Source organism: Papaver somniferum, chromosome 10 (assembly GCF_003573695.1).
Source record: "Papaver somniferum cultivar HN1 chromosome 10, ASM357369v1, whole genome shotgun sequence".
Lineage (NCBI taxonomy): Eukaryota > Viridiplantae > Streptophyta > Magnoliopsida > Ranunculales > Papaveraceae > Papaver > Papaver somniferum.
The window spans coordinates 12,872,753-12,893,932 of record NC_039367.1 but is presented as its reverse complement, the minus strand read 5'-3'; the positions used below and the strand labels follow the sequence as shown (position 1 = coordinate 12,893,932).

The following is a 21,180-nucleotide window of genomic DNA, read 5'->3' as shown; positions in this document are numbered from 1 at the left end:
TTCTTAATGAGACCAGAGTACGTTTCACTTCGACTTGTATAAATAGGAATTACCTATTTCCACCGAACAACAAGTTCTGGTCAGGAGCATACAATACTCAGAAAACGTTTTCTAGATTTCCCATCTGTTAGCTTCCCACTTTCTGATACAAGTCACAAAACAACTATTCTGGTCTCACCACTCTCTTCGCTTCCCTCCCCAAAATTAACCCTTCTCCTCCACTTTGTGACCGAAGCAAGTCTGGAATGACCATTTCTTGGTTTAGGCCGGACTTGTTCAGATTCATATCTCGAATCTAAAGTACTCCCTTGCAGTACATTTTTTAGGGTTTAGATTTGTTTCTCACCCACATCACACGAAATTACCGAAACCAGCAGAAACTGTTTTCACCCTCAAACAATTGGCGACCACAGTGGGAGATTGGTCTTTCGGTTACAATGTCAATTTTCAATCCTCGATCTCATACTTCGACCCAGACCTCAGGACGGTAGAGGCAAATGATCCGACCAGGGATCGACAACTCAGCTACCAGGCGGCCCGATACGATCCGCTCAGGGATCGACGACTCATTTCTCAGACGACCCCATTATCATTCATGACACATCAAGGGGCGACTGGGGACTTCCCAAAGGTTAAAAGCAAACGATCCGCCCAGGGATTGACGACTTGATTATCAAGTGACTCAGGGACGACTGGGGACTTTCCATGATTGCGGTGCTTCTCACAAAACCCGGACTTGCACCTGACTCATTTTTCGTTAGCAGATCCAAAAAACCGAGTAAGTCTTGCCTAGACAAAATACATGGTTACTATTTCAAGTTTTCACGGGAATGATAAAACCGATATCCATGTTATGTTTCATCCCATGTCATCTACCGACACACAACGTTCACGGTTCCATATCTTCCCTGGGATGTTTGTGTCACTTAAAATCATAACCAAAAACGACATCATCCTAAAACAGTTCATCCAGAATAATAATCCAAAACCCTCATAGGTAACACTTGTCTATCAACCCAAAAATCCAGAAAATCAAAACCATAAAGCCAGGTGTTTCATTTGACTTTAAAAAAAAAAAAAAAAAACGAAACAAGAGAATTTCAGAAGACAGAAGTGCATTCAAAGGAATCCATTCAATGGTGTTTTGCTCTTCTCGAAGAAGGCGTCCTTCGTCATTTGGAGGACCGCCTGTTTCAGCTCCAACTCTTTGGACAGTCTTTCGACCTCCGCTTCTTGTTGTTTGACCACGTCCGCAGAAGGACCTTCGGTCACCTTGGCCTGCAACTTTTGGATCTTAGAGAAACCCTAACGCCCAGTTCCTCGTGGAATCAGTCACCTACCCATACGTCCTTACTTTGCATAATAACGATTACCAGTCACTATTCATGAGGTAGCCGACGTTACTACAGTGATATGTGAAGAGAAGAACAATATTTCTACAGATTCATGGAATGCATACCTATGGCTAGGATTTGCCCCAAAAAAAGAAAACAGATTGAAAGAGAAACGCTGGAGTACATAGCTGGAATACGCTTGCCCACTTTATTTCTACCGCGCTACAGCTAAACATCAGGACGTGAGAACAAAGATACGAGATAAAAAGGAGAGCCAACCCTTTCATACGCATAACACTTTTGGAATTTGAATAAGGAAATGATTTCCTATTTGATCTACGTATGGAAAGAGGCAACTGGGCCCGCAAGAAAAAGTTCGCGCCACGCCAAGCCAGCGCCGTTCCAAGCCAACAGTCCGCTCCATGGCCATCCAACAGTTTGCACCATACCAAATCCAAGCCAGCGTCTACGCCAAGCCAGCGTCCACGCCAAGCCAGCGTCCACGCCAAGCCAGCGCCCATTCCAAGCCGATCCAGCGCTAACAACTTGCATATTTCCAGCGATAGCAGCTTGCATCCTTCCAGCGCTAACAGCTTGCATCTTTCCAGCGCCAGCATCTTACATCCTTCCAGCGCTAACAACTTGCATCTTTCCAGCGCCAGCAGCTTGTATCCTTCCAGCGCTGCCCTTTGAACGCCCAGTAGCAGGGAATCAACAATCTAATTTCATCACACGTAAATATCAGGAACGACTTCTCCAAAATCGAAGCAAAGAAAATCAGCAACCCCCCTGAGTTCACAAAGACTCTCTTCCTGTCATGAGCTGCATGATTTCCGGGGACTTCGCCCACAAAATCGTGCAGTCTATGATGAAAAACTTATGTGAGATTCTGTAGGCGCAGCGTCAAGACATATTCGCATCCCTCAACCGCACTGCATCAAGGAAGCAGCTGTTTCCAACCATAATAGTCGTTCCCAAACTCCAACCTCTCCTGGAAAGCACGATTGATAGATGGAACTGGGGACTCCTAACCATTGTTCGCTTGAAGGGTGTCCAGTTTGACAGCACACTGATTAACGTATCCACTCCGCTTCAACGTTCGCTCCGACAGCCGCTTCACTTCAACGTCCTCCAGCAGCGGCTCCGCTTCAACTTTCAATCCAACAGCCGCTTCGCTTCAGCGTTCTCTCCATAAGCTGCTCCAGAATCCGAAGTCGAAGCTTCAGCGTTTGGCTCCTTAAGTTTCAACATCCTTTCTAAGAGCCGAAGCTGCTTCAACGCTGTTTCTTCCTGCAAAGGGTCATACCACCACGCTCCCCATGTCAGGGATCATGATCACATCCAGCCAACCTTCGTAGTCATGACCGCCTTTTGATCCATCTCGCCAAAACTCGTGATCATGGACAGTTTGCTCGCTTACGCGTCCATCCAATCCTTTTACTTTCATGGATGCTCATACAATTCCAGACAACCTAATTTGTTACCACGACAATGTAGTCTCTTCTGATTACATCTGATACCAAGAACTGTTGCCGCTCATTTGTTGATACCAGCCAGAGCTTCACCACAGCAGTAATCACTACAAAAGTAACATGTACTCCTCCATATTTTAAGTTCCACGTGGAAGAAGTAACAAAATCACCAGTACGAACGCATGATGGTGATGTCTTTATCATGGTCAACCCAGTGACCATACAAGATGGAAACAAGTAAACCATACTTGGGATTGAGGATATACACGGAATCCCTTCATCGTCAAAGCTCAGAAGACACGTTCAACCAAAAGGTCATAGCCACAACAAGGTCATCTACTCTTCAAGGGTGCAGTGCAAGAAAATTATCACCTATCTTTCCAGAAGACGCCTTCAACACTTTACAAGGCTGCGGAGGATCCCAAGCCTGCTCAGAAGAACACAACTTCAGAAACTGAAGAAAAATGCGACTAGGGACTGCTCATTGCAGTCCATCCCGACGACCATCAAATACTCATGAGATAACTCCAGAGACGCGGCTGAAATATTTTCTTGAAGAAACAGAAGGAGCCATGATAAACAACATAACTCTCTCATTCCTACCACTTCACTATCCAGGATATTTCATCATGTGATATTCTGATCACCCCAGCATCACATCCAGAAGAGTACGATAAGATTATATCAAATCCCGTGGACATGGATTCAAAGCGATGCAATGAAAGTAGGCTACACATGGGGACTACCAACATGGGACGCTTTCACCCCCCTCAACCAGGTTATTTCTGATTTCAACATCATCACTGTCGAAGTTTTACAAGCTGCAGGAATTTCTCAACATGAAGACGTACATGTGCACCGACGACTCCAAATGCACACCATAAAGATACATTCACATATTCGGCCAAGCCATCGGATCTAACAGAAGCATAACTGGGGACTTCTCACCACATCCCATTCCACACGATAGTCCAAGATTCGGAAGATGGTTCGAAGGATGCCACTTGGAACCAAGTCCTTGAAGACTTGATAGTAACACATCTCCAATGAAACGTCTCCCAACTCATCTATTTCATCCAGTGTCTCCGGAAGATTTCGACCAATACAAGCATACACAACATATTGTCATCGCGATCAGAGGGTCCAGGCACTGAACAACCTAAAATCAAGGATGGACCGAAAACGCAACCACATCCATCCGTCCCAAGAATGCAATGGAGTTTGATAAATTTTGGAATCCACTGGAGAGACACTGCAGACGAAAGCACGGATCCGGACGAGCAACAAAAAACAAAAGAAGGTCAATATCTCTTTTCATGTGGACGGAGTTTCTAGAGTTTGAACAAAATAAAGATTCCTTCTTGCTCCATGAAACAGATGACTGGGCGCGACTATGCCACCTCGGGCCCGCAAAATCCCTTCTGAGTTCTTCCTGAATTTTACTGTCGAGCTGTTTTCGCCTCCCGAACGAGATCAAAACCTAAATATTCCCGCGTGGGGAGATAGGAAATTCTTTTTCCGTTTAGAATGGAGGGGCGGACGAGTTCGTACGAGAATTTTACAGCGATTCTAGTAAGGGGCGCTAATTAGGGTTGCAGCATGCTAAAATATGAAGCAAGTTGTTACCTTCCCGAAGCCAGTCATCACCTTCCCAGGGAACTGAAGCAAGTTGTTATCTTCCGGAAGCCAGTCGTCACCTTCCCATGGAACTGAAGCAAGTTGTTACCTTCCCGAAGCCTGTCATCACCTTCCCAGGGAACTGAAGCAAGTTGTTATCTTCCCGAAGCCAGTCGTCACCTTCCCAGGGAACTGAAGCAAGTTATTATCTTCCCAAAGAAAGTCATCATCTTCCCATGGAACTAAAGCAAGCTGTCATCATTCGTGGCCCGCAATTCTTCGTGAATTTTACTGTCGAGATGTTTTCACCTCCCGAACGAGCTCAAAACCTAAATATTCCCTCGAAGGAAGATAGAAAATTCTTTTCCGTTCATAATGGAGGGGCGGACGGTCAAAATACGAGTTCGTACGAGAATTCTACAATGATTCTAGTAAAGGGCGCTAGTTAGGGTTTCGGCATGCCAAACCCTAATTCAGACAATGTTGCCATCATCCCATGAAACTGAAGCCGGTCGTCATCCTTCCAAGGAACTCAAGCTAGCTCCACCCTAAGCCGAGCAACGCAAGCAGCTCCATTTCAAGACGACCAATGCTGACGGCTCCCATTCCAAGCCGACCAACGCCTGCGGCTCCTATTCCAATCCGACCAACGCCTGCGGCTCCCATTCCAAGCCGACCAATGCCTGCGCTCCCATTCCAAGCCGACCAACCCCAGCAGCTTCGCTCAAGCCGCACCAACACCGATAACTCGCTAATCCAGCGCCTCCGCGTTTCCTAACCCAGCCAAGGTGATGCATGGCCAGACTAAGCCGACGATTTTCATCTCACCACTCCACGGTCTGCACCACCAGTACAATTTATGCAAGGCCGCCAACACGGGAAGCACAAACTCTCTTTACCTCTCGAAAAAGGTTAGTCGGAACTTCCTGACCATCTTTTCACGACTTGTTGTTTCGATTTTCTTTCTAGCCTGTCACCATCTTATGCTTACCTCGTAACGATGCTCTCGTTCCGAGCTAAGCAGGGGACTTAATGTTGATGGTGGTTTTTAGCTTAGGGTTAAAATTGTAAAACCGCACATCTGACATGACGTCACAATGACCATTAGCACATTTATTGAATCGATCAGCATGCCTATGTAAGAATTACCAGGGTACCTTTTTTTTTATGTGTCATGTTCCACGGCAGAACCCTTAACATTGACCGACATCATCTATGCCAAACTCTAATTCTCATGTTACCACGCCAAGGCATGCTAACCATGCTAGCTGCACCACTGTGCCAATGGCAAACCATGTCGGCCACATCTCCGCGCCAAGGCATGTCAACCATGCCATCCACATCTCCGCACAAAGGCATGCCAACCATGCCAGCCGCACCACTGTGCCAATGGCAAACCATGCCAGCCACATCTCCGTGCCAAGGCATGCCAACCATGCCAAACACGTCTACCGCGCCAAGGCATGCCAACCATGCTAGCCGCACCATGCGTCAATGGCATGACAAACTCTTTGACCCACCATGCCAAGCCAACTGCACTTTTCCTTGGCCCCAACCATGCTAACCGCACTATGCGCCAATGGCATGCCAAACCCTTTGCGAACCATCTTGCCATGCCATACCATGCCGGCCTTCCCTATGCGGCTACCAAAACGAAGGCGTGCGACGATCAACGGCCACCCTTCAATCCTCGATGCAAATCCTATCCGTCCAAGGTTGCCAGAAAACGTATAGTAAATACAGGGAGTAATGGTGAAATGCTTTCTTTTATGGAGCATCAATTCCAAGCGTTACCGGATACCACCTCCTCCCATTGACTCACCCGTTTTCCATTTCTTAAGGAGACCATAGTACGTTTCACTTCGACTTGTATAAATAGGCATTACCTATTTCCACCGAACAACAAGTTCTGGTCAGGAGCATACAACACTCAGAAAACGTTTGCTAGCTTTCCCATTTTTTAGCTTCCCACTTTCTGATACAAGTCACAAAAAAACTACTCTTCCAGAATCAACTATTCTGGTCTCAACACTCTCTTCGCTTCCCTCCCCAAAATTAACCCTTCTCCTCCACTTTGTGACCAAAAAAAGTATGGAACGGCCATTTCTTGGTTTAGTACGGACTTGTACAGATTGATCTCTCGAATCTCAAGTAATCCCTTGCAGTACATTGTTTAGGGTTTAGATTTGTTTCTCACCCACATCACACGAAATTACATAAAACCAGCAGAAACTGTTTTCACCCTCAAACAACAAGATATAAAAAGTAATCACAAACATCTTCGTCTCATCGTTTATGATTCCACAACATCTTGTATCGCTACCATACGATTAAGATTGTTGTGAGGTGATTGATTTATCTAGGTTGTTCTTCGGGAATATGAGACCGGATAATCAATTGGTTTCTGTTCACCTTGATTTTTATCAAAAGACGAAACAAAAACTTTAGGGTTTTTCTTTGGGAGACAGATTTATCCTTTGATAGACTTGTATGTGTGAGACATATTTGTTTATTGTTAAAGCCCGCGATTTTGGGTCGTAGCAACTCTTAGTTGTGGGTAAGATCAGCTAAGGGAATCAAGTGCGTAGTATCCTGCTGGGATCAGAGGCGTAGGGGTGCAACTGTACCTTGGATCAGTGGGAGACTGATTGGGGTTCAACTACAGTCCATTCCGAAGTTAGCTTGGAGTATGCTAGTGTCTGTAGAGGCTTAATACAGTGTGTATTCAATCTGGACTTGGTCCCGGGGTTTTTCTGCATTTGCGGTTTCCTCGTTAACAAAACTTCTGGTGTCTGTATTATTTCTTTTCCGCATTATATTTGTTATATAATTGAAATAATACAAGTTGTACGTTAGATCAATCAATTGGATAGTCCGACCTAACGGTTGTTGATTGATATTGATAGATCCTTGGACATTGGTCTTTGCACTGTCCAAGTTCATCTCTATTTGATAAAGACTCGCAGATTTCTATTTGCTTGAGTAAAGATCAAATTGAGAGATTGAGATATTAAACTCTTTGATATACTTTTCTCTAGATTGAGTCTGACTGTCTAGTTGATCCTCTAGAAAGTATATTGGAGTTTTTCCATACAGATTGCTAAGCGAAATATTGGGTGTGGTTGTTAGACGCCCGCTTTTTCACATGCCGCATGTGCCAATGGCATGCCGTGCAACATCTCCGCGTCAAGGCATGCCAACCATGCCGCATGTGCCAATGGAATGTCGTGCAACCTTTGCGCGCCAAGGCATGCCAACCATGTCGCATGTGCTAATGGCATGTCGTGCAACCTTTGCGCGCCAAGGCATGCCAACCATGTCGCATGTGCTAATGGCATGTCGTGCAACCTTTGCGCACCAAGGCATGCCAACCATGCCGCATGTATCAATGGCATGCCGTGCCAGCCACATCTCCGCGCCAAGTCATGCCAACCATGCTGCATGTGCCAATGGCATGCCGTGCAACATCTCCGCGTCAAGGCATGCCAACCATGCCGCATGTGCCAATGGCATGCCATGCAACATCTCCGCGCCAAGGCATGCCAACCATGCCGCATGTGCCAATGGCATGCCATGCCAGCCACATCTCCGCGCCAAGGAATGCCAACCATGCCAGCCTTTCATTCACGCCGATGGCTGCCAAAACGAAGGGTTGCAACAATCAACGGCCACCTTTCCATCTAAGATGCAGATCTTAGCCGTCCAAGGTCACCACCTAACGCGTGGCAACCTTTGTCCCAACGCCAAGCCCTAATTTTCAGTTGTTTTATCCCATAGGTTTTCGACAAGATTTGACTGCTAGCACAATCAAGAGGCGGAGTCGCAAAATACCTTAAAGATAGCGACCTAGTCCGCGACTCAGTTGTTTGAGAATCGATTTCATTATTTGTTCACTGTTTTCAACAATTTTAAGGTATTTGATTTTTCTATGGAGGTTGAAAAGAAGCGTGTTGATGATACCAACAAGTCGTTCAAATTTTAAGGGCTGCATTTCAGAAGATGGAAGCAGAAGATGTTCTTTTATCTCAAACTCATGAAGCTACATATGATTGTGTCGAGTGTTCATCCTGGAACCCTGGAACCTGCCGCTGATAAGATTGTTGATGCTAATAAAACTGTTGTTGCTGATAAGACCGCTACTGCTGAAAAGACTGCCGATGTTGGTGCTACTGATCCACTTCCTACCGGTGGTGTCAAAGAAGTTGTTTCTCAAACTCCTGAGGAGAAACAGAAGGTCATTGACAAATGGGTCGATGATGACTTTGATTGCAAAAACTACATTCTTAATGCATTATCTGATGATTTATATGAGTATTATTCAACTTTTGAAACTGCTAAAGATGTATGGGATGCATTACAGAAAAAATATGACACCGAGGAAGCTGGTTCAAAGAAGTATGCTGTGAGCCGGTATTTGAGATACCAAATGGTGGATGATAGATAAGTTGTTGCACAGGCTCATGAACTGCAAAAAATTGCCCATGAAATTCTGACCGAAGGTATGAAAACTGATGAACAATTTCAAGTTTCTGTATTGATCGACAAGTTACCACCTAGCTCGAAATATTTTCGTAATTCCTTGCGTCATAAGACTAAAGAATTTTCTCTTGAAAGTTTGATTGTTAAGCTCGGGTTGAGGAAGAAGCTCGGAAAAAAGATAAGAAGGAAGAGATTCTCATTGTTTCTAACAATAAGACTCATCCCAGTTTGAAACCTAAGAAAAGAGATATGAAACCTAACCCGAACCAGAAGAAAGGAGGAAGGCCTAATCAAAACAAGAACCAACACCCATCAAAAAATGGACAGAATTCCAATTCTAAGTTTCTTTGTTATACCTGTGGTAAACCAAACCACATGGCTAGGAATTACAGGTTTAACAACGAAAAGAATAACGCACAAGCTAATGCTTTGAGTGACGTTATAATTTCCATGGTCGTTGATCTAGAGTTTTACATGGTTGGTGGATCCGATGGGTGGTGGATAGACAGTGGTGCTTCGTGTCATTGTTGTTTTGATAGGTCCATGTTTAAGAGTTATGTTGAAACCAAGGATAAGAAAATGTTGTTGGGAGACTCTCACAACACTATGGTGAAAGGTTCTGGTACGGTAGAGTTGAAGTTTACTTCTGGGAAGACACTCATGCTGAAAGATGTCCTTCACACTCCAGAAATGAGAAAGAACCTTGTTTCCGGCTATCTTCTCAACAAGGTTGGGTTGTATCAAAATATCGGGTATGATATTTACACTATAACTAAGAATAAGAATTTTGTAGGAAAGGGTTATGCTACTGATGGAATGTTTAAGCTTAATGTTGATGCTATGAATAAAATTGAATCTTCTGCTTATATGGTTCAGAATTTTTAATGTTTTGCATGGTAGGCTTTGTCATGTGGGTAAAAAGTTAGTAAATAACATGAGCAAGTTAGGTGTTCTCCCTGAATTTTTTGAAAATGAATTTGAAAAATGTGAATAATGTAGTCAAGCAAAAATAACCAAGACTTCACATAAATCTGTTGTAAGAGAATCCAAACCACTAGACTTAATACATTCTGATTTGTGTGAATATGAAGGTATCCTAACTAGAAATGGCAAGAGGTATATCATGATCTTAATTGATGTTTTTTCTAATTATACTTATGTTTATTTGTTGAGCCATAAGAATGAAGCTATTGAAAAGTTTAAGATCTTTATTGCTGAAACTGAAAATCAATTTGGTAGAAAAATTAAGAGGTTTCGTAGTGATAGAGGCACTGAATATGATTCTGCTCCTTTTACTGAAATTTATCAAACTAATGGCATTATACATGAAAGAACTGCTCCATATAATCCTCAAATGAACGGAAAAGCTGAAAGAAAGAATCGCACACTTACTGAACTTATTGTTGCTTGTTTGCTTAGTTCTGGTGCTACTTCTCAATGGTGGGGTGAATGTTTGTTAACTGTTTGTCATGTTTTGAACCGCATTCCCAATAATAAAACCATGATATATCCTTATGAACTTTGGAGAAATAGAAACCTAATGTATCTTATTTTAGAGTTTGGGGTTGCTTAGCCTTTGTTAGAAAACTTGATCCTAAAAGACATAAGTTAGAAAGTAGATCTTATGAATGTGCTTTTATTGGTTATGCTCAAAACAGTAAATCTTATAGGTTCTTTGATATTAATAATAAGGTTATTATTGAATCTTTTGATGTTGATTTCTTTGAAGATAGATTTCCTTTTAAATCTAGAAATAGTGGGGGTAACAGTAGGGGTTTTATACCAAGTGTTTTACCAAGTGCTGATTCTGAACCTAGACTAGAAGAACATAGAAGTGAAGAAACTAGGATCAAGAAATTGAACCTAGACGCAGTAAAAGGGCTAGGACTGACACAAAAGATCCTGATTTTGAATTTTATGCCGTAGAGGAAGAACCTTCTAATTTACAAGAGGCGTTTAGTTCTGCAGAGTCTAGTTTCTTACAAGAAGTTGTAGATAATGAATGGGATTCTCATATATCTAATGGAACCTGGCGTATAGTAGACTTAACTCCTGGTTGTAAGCTTATAGGTTGTAAATGGTTTTTGAAAAGGAAACTCAAACCTGATGGAACAGTAGATAAGCACAAGGCTAGACTGGTTGCTAAAGTATTTAGACAACGAGATAACGTATACTTTTTTGATACTTATTCTCATGTTACTAGATTAACATCTATACGTGTTTTGATTGCTGTTTTTGTTGCTGCTGCTCATAATCTTGTTATTCACCAAATGGATGTTAAAACTGCTTTTTTGAGTGGTGAACAAGAATAGGAAATTTACATGGAACAACCTGAAGGTTTTGTAATTCTTGGACAAGAACAGAAAGTATGTAAGCTAGAAAAATCTCTTTATGGTTTGAAACAAGCTCCTAAACAAGGGCATGAGAAATTTGATAATTTAATGATAATTTAGTGGCAAATGCATCTACTATAAATCTGAGAATGATGTGTGTGTGATTGTTTGCTTGTATGTGGATTATTTGATGATATTTGGTTCCAATTTAACTGTTGTCAGTCAAACTAAAAGCATGCTTAGTTCGACTTTTGACATGAAAGATTTGGGTGAAGCTAGTGTAATCTTGGGAATCAAAATAACTAGAACTAATAGTGGTATTTCTTTAGATCAATCTCACTACATTGAAAAAATTCTGAGGAAGTATGAATATTTTGATCGTAAACTTGTTTGTACTCCGTTTGATCCTAATGTGAAATTGTGTAAGAATACTGGAGAAAGTGTTAGACAATCTGAATATGCCAGTATAATTGGCAGTATGCGTTATGCAACTGATTTTACTAGACCAGACATTGCATATGCAGTGGGAGTTATGTGCAGGTTTACCAGTAATCCTAGTTTGGAACACTGGGATGCTACTGAGAGGGTTATGTGGTATCTTAAAAGAACCACAAACCTAGGATTATACTATAAGAGGTATCTCGCAGTCCTTGAAGGATTTAGCGATGCTAATTGGAACACTCTTTCAGATGATTCCAAGGCCACCAGCGGATATGTTTTTACTATTGTTGGGGGCTCAGTATCTTGGAGATCAAATAAACAGACAAGTATAGCCCAATCTACGATGGAGGCTGAATTGATGGCACTAGCAGCAGCTAGTGAAGAGGCAGGATGGCTGAATAGTCTGTTGTTAGACATTCCATTATGGGAAAAACCGAGACCAGCCACTTTGATCCAGTGCGATAGTACCGCGGCTATTGGAGTAGTAGAGAATTGCTATAATTACAACAAGAATCGACAAAAACGTCGAAAGCATGACACAGTTAGAGAATTTCTAACAACTGGTGTTGTTAGAATAGATCATGTAAGATCTGAAAGAAACTTAGTTGATCCTTTGACGAAAGGACTAGCAAGAGAAAAGGTATGGAATACCTCTAAAAGCATGGGATTTTTGCCCGTTAGAAGTTGAGTCATTTGTAATGAATACCCAACCTAGAAATAGGTTCAAAGGGAATAGACGAAGTTATAAATGATATGACAGAGTCATGCATTCCCATAGCATGATATCCTGAAGTGGGAAACAGGTTGAGTTCTTTAAATCTCAATGATGTCTATAGCTCTTAAGTTAGAGTGGGATACACAGGAGTATTCTTGATAGACTGACCTATACGAATGTGAAGGTGTGGCCGCCTTCTATGAGAAATTGGGCATTTCTCTAAATCATTTGTTAAAAAAAAAAGATAAGCACAAATGTGCGAACTTAAGGACTTTACTCTAGATATAGTTTTATGTGTTAAATAATCTAATATTAGTTAGAGTTCAAGACGCAAGTCACTCTAGTCACCTGGTACTTAGAAAGTTTAACACTATGTCGAGGTTCAATTCGAAAGGAACCTTTGCAGATGCACAACTATACATCACTTGCTCAATGTTTTTGAAATATAAGTGGGGGATTGTTGGGATATATATTTAAAAACATAGTTTTGTAATATTAAACCAATCTTAGAGAGATAGTATGGTGGTATTATTTTGGGATCCCACACTAAAGACTTGGGTTCAAGTCTCACCCCATGCATTTGACCAGGTATGTTTATATATCTATATTTATTTAATAAAATCCGGGAGAGCGGGGCCTTGAGGGTCTTGATGTTATTTGTAGATAGTGGTAAAAGTGGTTCGATTCTCAGACTTGTGAAGGATATTACTTAAATCCTAATATTAAAATAGAAAACTCACAAAAAATTATAGCAAACTCATGATATCAATACTAAAATAAACACTGAGGCTAAGATTCCACTATTTTTCAAGTTCAAAGTGATTAAACCAATACTTAAATTTATGCAATTTTCTTGTTTAATTTGATTCTAAAATATTGCAACAAGTAGATTTTCAAAAGTAATAATTGTAAATACCAAGTATGAAGCATCAAAAGTATTAAAACTAAGCATACTCCATCAAAATAGATCACAATCACTCAAATAAAAATCATATCCAATAATAGTTCAAGGCAAATAATCATATAATTATTGCAAATAAAAAGATAAAATAGAATATACCACTTTTTTGTTGGAAAAATAGCTTCCTCTATCGCCTCAGCAATGTGGTTTAGCTCCTCATATTAATCATGATCTCAAAATATGTGTTTGTTGCTCAAAAGATGATTAAAAGAGTGAAAATTAATAACACAGACTATTTGCAACAGTGTATTGGTGTTGCAAAACAGCTGTTACAATGGAACTGTTACAGAAAAACTGTTGCTTTGTCGCTGATTTAAGACTGCCCTGAAATAAGACTGCCCTGAATAGCTTAATGTTCTTCAGCTGTTAAACAGTGACACTTTTATGCGACTGTCTACCGAGGGTCAATGTTCTTCAGCTGTTCTTCTTCTTCAACAGCAGCAGCAGTAGAAACAGAGTTTGGTAAAGCTCTGATTTCTTCTTCTCTGGCTCTCCTTAAGTTCCCAAACTCTCGACACCTCTTCTATATGACCCAATACATCTATTTATGTCAAAAATACCGATTAAATCTCTCCCAAATCTTCCAAAATCTCTTTCCTTCTCTTCACGGCCAAGTTGCGACAATTTCTTGTTTTAGGATTTCTACGCGTTTCTGAGCTTTCCTTTTTATTATAAACTCTTCCTTAGATAGATACAAATCTTTGGGAAGGTTAACAGCGTTTTAATCTCTCTAAAATTCCCTAAAACAGGTCACACACGTGACTTTCCATATTTTCTTATTGTGAGAAAAATCCATCGATTGAGCCCAATCTAATCGATTTAAACACCCATATCAATTTCCTAGACCCATAAGGAGTCTATCCTATGAAAATCAGAGGTTTAATCGACCTCAAACTCCTCCAAATCACAATTGCCAAAACTGCTCTTTAACTACACTTTTTTCCCGCCAAAATCCTTTGTTTTGAATGTTGAAGATGGTTGCCCCTTATCCAGAGTAGGGGTGCGATTAGCAACTGCCTGGAAATGGGATGCCCCTTAGTAATTAGGTTACCCCTTATCCAAAGTGAGTGTCCGAATAGCAAATGTCCTCCGGGTGCTTTCCGACAACTTTTCGAGCCAATTTTTTCCAAAAACGTTTATTAGCCAAAATTACCTACAAATAAATAAAACACCATAATAAGTACAAAAATGAGACCTAACAATATATAGAATCGAGACAAATCGGACACAAAAATGTTTATCAAATACCCCCAAACCTATTATTTGTTATTCCTCGAGCAAAAATAAAATAGAAATAAAATCCTAACTCACTGTCGTAGGCATCGTCGATTGCATTTAGCGTATGCAATAAGCCTTTAAACCCCTAGGTGTCCCTAGTGGCGGAGTGTTGTTTCCGGAGGGCTTACCAGAGGTATACCCACAAAACCTTTTTACTCTAGACCCTAGCTATCTACACAGAACCTTGGAAGGCACAAAAGAATCTCCTTGGTTGTCATACTTATTGACTACAGGAGGAAGTACCCTGATGCGAAATTTCAATTGTTGTACACGAGTTTGCACTCAAGCATACTAAAATTCATATGAAGTGACAGAACTCTACTCAGATAGTCGCACTATGGACATCAATATCCGGAGTCAAAACTAATCACATGGATAGATCAAGAAGATGGATATAGAAAAACATAAATGGTTTTGATGTTTACTAGGTGAACGGTGTTTCTCATATCTGTCTGAAGGCCTCCGCCAAAATGAACCTATCCTAATGGACTGAGATACTAGTCTGACTAATATCAACACACTGGCATATACAAGGGAACCAGTGATTGATAATCCTAACTCTAGGTCAACACAACTGGCATATACAAGGGTTCCAGTGGTCGACTTTATTGAACTTATTCCAGTTGGTCAGATGGTCTGGTCTTTTTTTTTTTTTTTGCATCTCAATCACTCTAATTCACCCTAGCATTGATAACAACTTGAATCGTGAGCCCCACATAATCACCCATAGTTTAAAAACAAAACAAAATAAAAACAGAAGTGAAAAGGACTCAACGAGATATGGTGAAAATATCATGTTATTTATAACACCTGAGCTATGTGCTTTTATGAATAGACTCTTTAGATGTTTCCATCTAGTCAGATTGGTTCCTCAACTCCTACAACCAAAATGCTTCCATCCACTTAGATTGGTTAGTTCCATCCTTAATAGGGATAAATTTCTAGGCTCTGGAGTTCATTTCTTGCAACGAAAAGGTAACAAAAAGTTCTACCCCACCCCCAAACTTAAATCTAACATTGTCCTCAATGTTTCTAATCAAAGAACAGTACCAAAAATATAAATAACAAGAGGAAATAGTAAAGAGAGAAGTCGGAAAGATAGTACCTGGGTGAAGTGTAACCAAAAACCTACAAAAATATTATACAACATACAAAATCGCCTCGATGGTCAATCAAGGTAAACAGGGTCCTCCAGAGGGACCTCCTCAACATCACCTGTAGGAAAAGGCTCTAAAAAGGGCTTCAATCGCTGACCGTTAACCTTCGAAGAACTACTACCATCTGGTGTCTCAATCTCAACAGCGTCATGAGGAAAAACAGTACGGACCACAAAAGGACCGGTCCACCGAGAGCGCAACTTCCCGGGGAATAGATGCAAATGAGTGTCATACAGAAGAACTTTTTGACCTGGAGAAAATGACTTTCGTAAAATATTCCTATCATGCACAAGTTTCATTTTGTTCTTATACTCCTTAGCACTGTCGTATGCATCTCTACGAATCTCGTCCAACTCATTGAGCTGGAGCTTTCTTTGAGCTCCTGCCTTGTCAAGTGAAAAGTTTAAGTTCTTAATAGCCCAATAGGCTCGATGCTCTAACTCAACAGGCAGGTGACATGCCTTGCCAAACACTAAACGATAAGGTGACATTCCAATGGGTGTCTTAAACGCAGTACGGTAAGCCCATAAGGCATCAGTAAGCCTCGACGACCAGTCTTTCCTATTTGGATTAACTGTTTTCTCTAGAATACGTTTAATTTCCCTATTGGAAACCTCTACCTGACCACTAGTCTGAGGGTGATATGGGGTTGCTACTTTATGGGTAATACCGTATTGTTTCATTAAAAGAGAAACGGTCTATTACAAAAGTGTGAACCTCCATCACTAATTATAGCTCGCGGCGTACCAAAACGTGTAAGTATATTCTCTTTCAAAAACTGGACTACGACCCTGTGGTCATTCGTTCTACACGGAACCGCCTCAACCCACTTAGACACATAGTCTACAGCGACAAGTATGTAAAGATAACCAAACGAAATAGGAAATGGACCCATAAAATCAATGCCCCACACATCAAAGACCTCAATCACTAAAATAGGGTTCAAAGGCATCATATTTCTACGGGAAATGGTTCCTAACTTCTGGCAACGCTCACAAGAAACACAATGACTATGGGAATCTTTAAACAACGAAGGCCAGTAAAATCCACACTGCAAAATCTTAGCAGCAGTCTTCTTAGCACTAAAATGACCCCCACATGCATGTTCATGACAAAAGGAGATAATACTAGACTGGTCACTCTCAGATACACATCTCCTAATAATCTGGTCCGGACAATACTTAAACAGATAAGGATCGTCCCAAAAAATGCTTAACCTCGGCTAAAAACCTAGAACGATCTTGCTTACCCCAATGTTGAGGGGTTCGACCAGTAACAAGATAATTCACTATATTTGCATACCAAGGTGATTGGGAAACAGAGAACAATTGTTCATCAGGAAAGCTATCCCTTATAGGAAGGGAATCACTAGGGGAACTAACAACTAGCCTAGACAAGTGATCTGCTACTACATTTTCTGCACCCTTTTTGTCTCTAATGTCTGGGGAAAATTCCTGTAACAATAGGATCCATCTAATCAATCTAGGTTTGGTATCCTTCTTAGATAAAAGGTATTTCAAAGCAGCATGATCTGTATAGATTATGATCTTAGAACCTAATAGGTAGACCTAAACTTATCCAAGGCAAACACGATGGCTAAAAGTTCCTTCTCGGTAGTTGTGTAGTTCATTTGGGCATCATTCAGAGTTTTCTAGCATAATAAATCACATGAAGTAATTTGTTTCTCGTTGTCCTAAAACGACGCCTATAGCATAATCTGAAGAATCACACATAATCTCAAAGGGTAGGTTCCAGTTAGGTGCCTGGACTATCGGGGCAGTAGTGAGTAAAGTTTTAAGCTTCTCAAAAGCCTCTAAACAAGCATCATCAAAGACAAACTTAACATCTTTTGCAAGCAAATTGCAAAGAGGTCTAGAAATCAAGCTAAAATCCTTAATGAATCGACGGTAAAAACCTGCATGCCCTAGGAATGACCTAATATCTTTTACGGTTTTTGGGACCTGTAAAGTCTTAATAAGGTCAACTTTGGCTTTGTCTACCTCTATACCCTTTGAAGAGACGATGTGCCCTAATACAATTCCTGATTTAACCATGAAATGGCATTTTTCCCAATTAAGCACTAAATTTTTTTCCTTACACCTAGTCAACACTAATGTCAAATGATGCAAGCACTCATCGAAAGATGAACCAAACACTGAAAAATCATCCATAAAGACCTCTAAGAACCGTTCTACACACATCATGAAAATATGCTCATCATACAACGCTGAAAAGTTGCAGGGGCATTACATAGCCCGAAAGGCATGCGTCTATACGCAAAGGTACCAAAGGGACAGGTAAAGTGGTTTTCTCTTGGTCTTCTGGGGCAATAACGATATTATAACCGGAGTAGCCATCTAAGAAGCAATAGTGACTATGTCCAGCTAATCGCTCTAGCATTTGGTCGATAAAAGGAAGGGGAAAGTGATCCTTCCTTGTGACCTTGTTCAATTTCCTATAGTCAATACACACACGCCATCCCGTGGTCACTCGGGTTGGGATTAATTCATTATTATCATTCTGGACTACAGTGATACCTGATTTCTTGGGGACAACCTGAACAGGGCTGACCCACTTACTGTCTGAAATTGGGTAAATAATACCCGCATCTAACAACTTAAGCACCTCTTTTCGAACTACCTCTTTCATGTTAGGGTTCAGTCGACGTTGCATCTCCCTAGAAGGTTTGGAGTCTTCCTCTAAATGAATCTGATGCATACACACAGTAGGACTTATACCCTTAATGTCTGCTATAGTCCACCCTAAAGCTTCCTTATTGTCTTGAAGTACATTTACTAGCCTACTTTCCTGATCACTATCCAAATTGGAAGCTACAATCACAGGTAAAGTCTCAGATGGGCCTAAAAACACATACTTTAGAGTATCGGGTAGTGGTTTAAGGTCCAACTTTGGGGGCTCTTCTAAAGAAGGAATTAGGGTAGTCTCAGAAACTGGTAACGGTTCGAACCTAGCTTTCCATCTATCAGTGTCTAACACAGGGGTAGAATCTAATAGAGCATTCACCTGTTCAATAGTGCTATCGTCGTCAAAATCTAAACCAAAATGGGATAGACAACTTTCTAATGGGTCTTCAGACAAGATGTTTGGTAATGACTCCTGAACTAAGGCTTCTATCATGTTCACCTCCTCAACACATGTGTCATCTAGCTCATGAGGTTGCTTACTGACATTAAAAATGTTCATCTCCATAGTCATATTACCAAAATAAACTCATCACACACAACAATCAAATCATCACATTAGACGTAGCTAAAAATGGGCGACCTAAAATCACAGGTATCTGGTTCTCTGGGTCAGGGACAGGTTGGGTATCTAGGACCACGAAATCCACTGGATAAATAAACTTGTCGACCTCAATAAGAACATCCTCGATAACACCTCGAGGGATTTTAAAGACCTATCAGCTAACTGCAGTGTCATCTGAGTAGGTTTCATTTCACCAAGTCCTAGCTGTAAGTATACATGGAATGGCAGTAAGTTCACACTGGCTCCTAAGTCAAGTAAAGCTTTTTCTACCCGGAAGTTACCTATTGTGCAAGCAATGGTAGGAGAACCTGGGTCTTTGTACTTTGGAGTTGTGGTGTTCTGAATGATTGAACTTACGTGACTAGCTAAAAAGGCTTTCTTATGGACGCTAAGTTTTCGCTTTCGCGTACACATATCCTTAAGGAACTTGGCATAAGCAGGAATATGCCTAATTGCATCTAATAAGGGAAGGTTTATGGTAACTTGCTTAAAAACCTCCACTATGTCATTAAAGTTCGATTCCTTCTTTGTTGGTACTAATAGCTGAGGAAATGGGGCTCTAGGCCTAAAATCAGACCTTTCAGGAACCGAATTCACATCATCAGAAACTTTATCAGTCTCTTCAGCTACTGGTCCTGAGAGGTGAGATCCTGAGGGGTGAACTACAGTATGTTCACTATCGGGCATGGTTACCTTATTGTCTACAACTCTACCACTTCTAAGGGTTCTAACAACATTCAATTGATTCGATGGTTTTGCACCTAATTCATGAACTCCTCTAGGGTTGGGTTGTGTTTGACTAGGAAACTTACCTTTTTCTCTCAAAGAATCACTTATCAGACCAACCTGGGTTTTTAACTCGGAAATAGCCTGACTATTTTCTTGTCCTATCCTGTTACTAGCTTGTAGACTCTGTTCTACGGATAACTGGAATTTTGCAGTTTGCTGAGTTAACAAGGCGAGAGATTCCTCTAAACTTAGGATTTTCTTATCTGACTGATTCTGAAACTGAACTAGTCCTGAAGGATTCTTAGTATAGCCAAAACCTGGGGGAGCATTAGAATTACTAAACTGACCTTGACTTTGGCCCTTAGACCACGAAAGGTTCGGATGGTTTCTCCAACCAGGATTATAGGTTTCTGAATATGGGTCAATCTTTTGACGGTTATCAAATCTAGTGTTATTATAAAGAGCATTGGCCTGCTCTTCAATATTCTGGCCTTCCCAAAAAGGCTCCACTCTACCACTAGTCTGGCCCACTTCTAAGGCTTCTAACCTTTTTGCTATAGCAGCAATTTTGGCATCTGATTCATAGCCTCCTTCTACCCTATTAACGTTTCCTCTACTTAAAAGAATTGTTTTCTGGGGTGCCCTACTATTTTCCCATTGCTGGGTTTTTTCGGCGATTTCATTAAAAAATTCCATCGCCGCATCAACAGTTTGGTTTTCAAATCCACCAGTGCATAGAGACTCAACCATGGTCGTTGTGGAATAATCTAAACCCTCATAAAGGATCTGAACTAGCCTAACCTTTTCTAAACCATGATGAGGACACTGGGATAATAAATCATTGAACCTTTCCAAATACCTATATAAAGATTCTCCCTCTTGTTGTGAAAATGTGCATATTTGCGTCCTAATAGACGATTTTGTGCCTAGGGAAAAACTTATTGAAAAAGGCAGATGTAAGTTGTTCATATGTCTCAATTGATCACTCGGAGTCCAAACTATACAGCCACGACTTGGCCTTATCTTTCAGGGAAAATGGGAATAACCTAAGTTTCAAAGCATCATCATCTAAGCCTCTAATTCTTAGAGTACTACAAATTTCCTCAAAATAACATGGTAATAAGGGTTTTCATTTTCTTTCCCTAAAAAGATTGGGAGCATCTGTAAGGTCCCAGGTTTCAGTTCATAGGGTGCCTCCGTTTCAGCTAACTTAATACACGAAGGACGGGTAGTCCTAGTTGGATTCAACAAAGCTTTCAAAGTTGCCATTTCTGGCGCTATCGGAGCAACATGGATTCTCTCCTCAGTCAAAGAACGTTCAAAAACAGACTCTTCAAAAGCCGGACTTTCTAGATTAAGGTAATCGAGACGCTTCGAACTACTAGGTTTCTCTTTAA

At 41.0% G+C, this 21,180-nt stretch overlaps 1 pseudogene; it reads left to right on the top strand.

The window, feature by feature from the left end:
- The first annotated feature begins 20,591 nt into the window (after window positions 1-20,591).
- Window positions 20,592-20,691, top strand: LOC113319762 (annotated as a pseudogene).
- Window positions 20,692-21,180: the final 489 nt, after the last annotated feature.